We start from the raw sequence: 5,527 nt of genomic DNA, 5'->3' as shown, positions 1-5,527 counted from the left end.
CTTTGTCAAGTATCAGGTGGCTGAAATTGAATGTACTCATATTTGGGTCTTCAGTTTTATCCCATTGATCTATGGGTCTATTTTTGTGCCAGTACCAGGTTGTTTTTATGACTATAGCTCTGTAATACAGTTTAATATCTGGTATAGTAATTGTCCCTGCATTGTTCTTAGTGCTCAGGGTTGCTTTGGCTATCCAAGGTCTTATATGCTTCCATATGAATCTTAAGATGTTTTTTTTCCACTTCTGTAAAAACTGTCATGGGTATTTTGATTGGCATTGCATTGCATCTATAAATGGCTTTTGGTAGGATGGTCATTTTCACAATATTAATTCTTCCAATCCATGAGCATGGGAGGTCCTTCCATCTTCTGATGTCTTCCTCAATTTCTTTCTTTAAAGAGTTAAAATTTTCCTTGTAGAGCTCTTTAATGTCTTTGGTCAGGTTTAGTCCAAGATATATATTTTTTTTGCAGCTATTGTGAAGGGGAGTGTTTCCATGTACTCTTTCTCTGATTGCTTGTTATTAGTATATAAAATAGCTACAGACTTTTGTAGATTAATTTTGTAACCTGCCACTTTACTGAACATGTTAATTTCTAGGAGTTTTCTGGTGGATTTTTTGGCATCTCTTAAATATAATATCATACCATCTGCAAAAAGGGATAATTTGATCTCTTCTTTTCCAATTATTACTCCTTTAATTTCTTTCTCTTGTCTTATTGCTCTTGCAAGAGTTTCAAGCACTAAGTTAAGGGGGAGTGGAGATAGTGGACAGCGTTGTCTGGTTGCTGAATTCAATGGGAATGTTTCCAGGTTTTCTCCATTTAGACTGATGTTGGCTGTGGGTTTGTTATATATGGTTTTAATTATGTTGAGATATGTTTCCACCAGTCCAATTCCCTCTAGAATTTTGAATATAAATGCATGTTGAATTTTGTCAAAAGCCTTTTCTGCATCTATTGAGATGACCATGTGTTTCTTGTCTTTGAGACAAGATTTATGACGTTTATTGACTTACGTATATTGAACCATCCCTGACTCTCTGGAATAAAGCCAACTTGATCATGGTGGATGATCTTTTTGTGTGTCTATGTGTGGTCTGAAGTATTTTGTTGAGAATTTTTGCATCTATGTTCACTAAAGATATGGGTCTATAGTTTTCTTTTTTGGTTGTATCTTTACCTGGCTTTGGTATTAGAGTGAAGCTGGCTTCATAGAAGGAATTTGGAGGCTCTCCCTTCATTTTATATCTTTTTGAATAACTTAAGTAATATTGGATGTAGATCCTCTCTAAATTTCTGGTAGAATTCTGCTGTAAGTCCATCTGTTCCTGGGCTTTTTTTAGTCCAGAGTTTTGTATTACTGTTTCAATTTCCTTATGTGTTATGAGTCTGTTTAAGCTGTTAATTTCTTCTTGGTTTAGCTTTAGTGGTTCCTATGCTTTTAGGTACCAGTCCATTTCTTTCAGGTTTAGTAGCATATAGGTTTTTGAGGTATTCCCTTATAAAGTCATGTATCTCTTTGGTGTCTGTTGTGATGTTTCCCCTTTCATCTCTGATTTTGTCAATTTGGAGGTGCTCTTTCTTTCTTTGGTTGACTGGGCTAGCAGCCTATCAATCTTGTTTGTCTTCTCAAAGAACCAGCTCTTGGATTTGTTGATTCTTTGTATTGTTTTCTTTGTTTCTATTTCATTAATTTCTGCTCTGATTTTTGTTATTTCTTCTTGTCTTCTGGGTTTGGGTTTCATTTGTTTTCCAAGTGTCTTGAGTTTCAATGTTACATGATTTATTTGTGATCTTTCTGCATTTTTAATGTAGGCACTTAGCACTATAAACTTCCCTCTAAGAACTGGTTTCAGTGTGTCCCGGAGGTTTTGTTGTGTTGTATTGTCCTTTATGTTTAGTTCCAGTAATACTTTTGTTTCTTTCTTAATTTCTCCTTTGACCCATTCATCATTCAGGAGTGTGTTGTTTAATCTCCATGTGTTCATGTGGTTACTAGGGATTCTTCCGGTGATGATTTTAAGCTTTATTGCATTGTGTCCTGATAGAATGTATGGAATTATTTCAATCTTTTTGTATTTGTTGAGGTTTGTTTTATGCCCCAGTAGATGGTCAATTTTGGAGAAGGTTCCATAGGGCACTGAATAGAAAGTATATTCTTTGGTGCTTGGGTGGAATATTCAGTAGATGTCTGTTAGGTCCATTTGATATATGGTATTGTTTAATTCAGATGTCTCTTTGAATCTGTCCTGTTGACTATCTAATGGTGACAATGGGGTATTGAAGTCCCCTACTTTTAATAAATTGGGATTAATCTGGGTCTTAAAGTCCTATAGTACTGTTTTTATGAAGTTGGGTGCACCAGAGTTTGGTGAATATATGTTCATGATTGTAATATCTTCTTGGTTTATTGTTCCTTTGATCAGAATGAAGTGGCCCTCTTTATCTTTTTTGATTAGTTTTAGTTTAAAGTCTATTTTATTATATATTAGAATTGCAACATCTGCTTTTTTCTTAATACCATTTTCTTGGTATATTTTTTTCCATCCTTTCACCTTAAGGTAGTGCTTGTTCTTGAAAGTGAGATGAGTTTCTTGCAGACAACAAAAAGATGAGTTTTATTTCTTAATCCATTCAACTAGTCTGTATCTTTTGACTGAGAAGTTCAGTCCATTGCTATTTAAAGTTATTAATGAAAGGTGTGTATTGAATTCTGTCATTTTTATTTCTGTTCACATTCTTGATACAGCTGTGCATTTCTACACTTATATCTTCATTGAATTTCTTTCCATCGCCCCTTGTGTATAGCAATTCCTTTCTTCTACTCTTTGTATTGCTTCCAGAATTCTCTGAAGGGCTGGTTTTGTGGACATGAATTTTTTCAGCCTATTTATGCCATGGAAGATTTTTCTTTCCCCTTCAACTGTGGTAGACATTTTAGCTGGGTAAAGTAATCTGGATTGTCATCTGTGGTCATTTAGAGCTGGGAATACTTTGGTCCAGGCTCTTCTGGCTTTCATAGTTTGCACTGAAAAGTCAGCTGTAATCCTAATGGGTTTTCCTTTATATGTGATTTGTTGGTTTGTTTTTTGTTTTTTGTTTTTCTTTTTGCAGCTTTCCGTATTGCCTCTTTGCTCTGAACGTTTAGTGTTTTTACTATGTTGTGCCATGGAGAGTTTCTTTTCTGACCCTGTCTATTTGGTGTTATATATGCTTCTTGTATTTGTATGGGCAGGTCTTTTTTTAATTTTGGGAAATTTTGTTCTACAATCTTGTTGAAGATTTGTTTCATACCATTATCTTGAGATTCTTCTCCTTCATGTATACTTATTATTAGTGAGTTTGGGTTTTTTATGGTGTCACACAATTCTTGCATATTCCATTCTTGTGTTTTCTTAATTTTTTCATAATCTTTGCTTGAGTGGTCTAATTCGTCCACTTTATCTTCTAGTCTTGATATTCTGTTTTCCATTTCATTCATCCTATTGGTGAGGCTTTCTCCTCTCATTTCTTCATTTCTAATTGGCTTTCTGAGTGTTTCACTTCCTTCTTCATTTCAGCCTGAGTATTCTTCAATATTTCTAACTCTTCTGAATTGATTCAGAAGTTTATCCCTATCTTCCTTCAGTTCTTTGATTTCTTTCTTTGTATGTTCTTTAAATTCACTGAATTTCTTATCATGTTTATAATTGTTCTTTTGAGTTCCATGTCCTGTGTTATCGCTAGGGAGTTCTCATTGTACTCCTCTAGAGGACTATTGGTACTTGGTGGGGATATATTATTTTGGTTTTTCATGATATTGTTTTTTCTTTGTGAATTTGATGTGTGAATTTCCTTCATAGTTTCTGATTCTTGTGTGATACTCAAGCCTTCTTTTGTTGAGTTAAATCTGCTTCTTTTTTTAAACCTTATGTGCCTTTGTGGTTTATTTGCTGGGCATGAAAATCTGGTTGGTTGGTCTAGGCTTCAGGTTCTCTCTTGTGATTTTATACTGGAGTGGCCTAATTCCTTTTGTCTTCTGGAGTTCCCACAGAGGCCCAAGAGAGATGAGGCGTAGATGATATCAGGCTTTCTCCTAAGGTATGGGTGCCTCCAGGAAAGATGCTGCTCTCAGGAATTTGGGGTCTGGGATGTCCTGGGAGAAGGGCCCAGGATAAATTCTGGTCTCAGGAAGCTGGTGGCTGTGTTACCCAGGGAAGTAAAGGGAGGTGAGTGCAGGACCAGGCCTAGGGTGTACCTGGGAGCTGTAGGGAGGAAATATGTTCTTCCTAATGCAAGGGATTTGGAAGCAGTGGTGGCACTGGGTCAAGAGGTTAGCCCCGGTGTCTGGGGTGCCAAGACAAGAAATGGGCCTGTATCCAACCTAGGAGAAGAGACTCGGCATTGGGGGAGCTGGGAGGGTGAAAGAGGCTAGGGGAGTCAAGGCAGGCTGGGCACGCTGGACTTACCCAGGGAAGGTGCTGGTACCAGGACCAAACTATAAAAGTTTTATGTTTATCTTTACCAACCTACAATAGGTCTTATGAAAGTAATTAACATCTAGCCAAATGTTAATCCTTTACATTATGCATTTTTTTTTTCTTGCAAACGAAAGTAACAAGCTTGAGGAACAGGTAAAGAAAAGTCATTTATCAAAACACCTTATATGGGAAACCTCCTCCATCGGGGTAGCTGCTGGGAGCTCAGCAGACCACCAGAGTGTGCTGTGTTCTGGCCTCCCTCTGGCCTCCAACTTCCAGAGGGCCTGAGAACCCAGGGGACAGCCTGACAACACTGATCCTGCTTCCACATGATGGTGAGCTTCCCCTAATTGTTTCATACCATCCCCCTACCTGGGATGTGGTGAGGCCCCCTCCCAAGGCCGCAGCACAGGACTGCCTTTGGTAGGCTAAGGCTGGGATCTCGGCAGACTACCACAGAGTGCTGAGTTCTTTCCCCCATCTGGCCTACCTCTGGCATAGGGTTGAAAATGCACAGGACGGCCTGATCTTGCCTCCATGTGGTGAAGGAAGCCTGAGTGTACATGATTGGAACCTGAATTGGGCTTCTGTGGGTACCTCTGAATAGGTGATCTGAAGCCATCAGTTCCCTCCAAAATAAACATGAGAGAACCTGAAACCTGTACCAGCCAGCTTTACATAACAAATAGAGAAAAGACCTAGGCACCCAGATAACACAAACCGAAGCACTCTTCAATTTAATTCTCATATCAGAATCATAAATAACAAAAGCAATTCAAATGCCAAAATCACAATGAAAGAATAATAAAATGGAAAGACAAAACGCTGTGTCCCCACCAAACTCCACCAATCCTGTAGAAGACTTCTACAAGGAGAAGCCCCTAGAGACACTGAATTTAAAAGAACAATCCTAAACATGATCAAGGAATTCAATGAATTTAAAGAACACACAAACAAACAAATCAAAGAACTAAAAGAATATAGGAATAAATTTCTGAATGAATTTACAAAAGAGATAGAAACATTGAAGAAAACTTGGGCAGAAATGAAGAAGGAAGTACAAA

Source organism: Nannospalax galili, unplaced genomic scaffold (assembly GCF_000622305.1).
Source record: "Nannospalax galili isolate Female #2095 unplaced genomic scaffold, S.galili_v1.0 scaffold85, whole genome shotgun sequence".
In the NCBI taxonomy this organism is placed as follows: Eukaryota; Metazoa; Chordata; class Mammalia; order Rodentia; family Spalacidae; genus Nannospalax; species Nannospalax galili.
The sequence above is the reverse complement of the archived record's forward strand: the minus strand, read 5'-3'. Positions refer to the sequence as shown.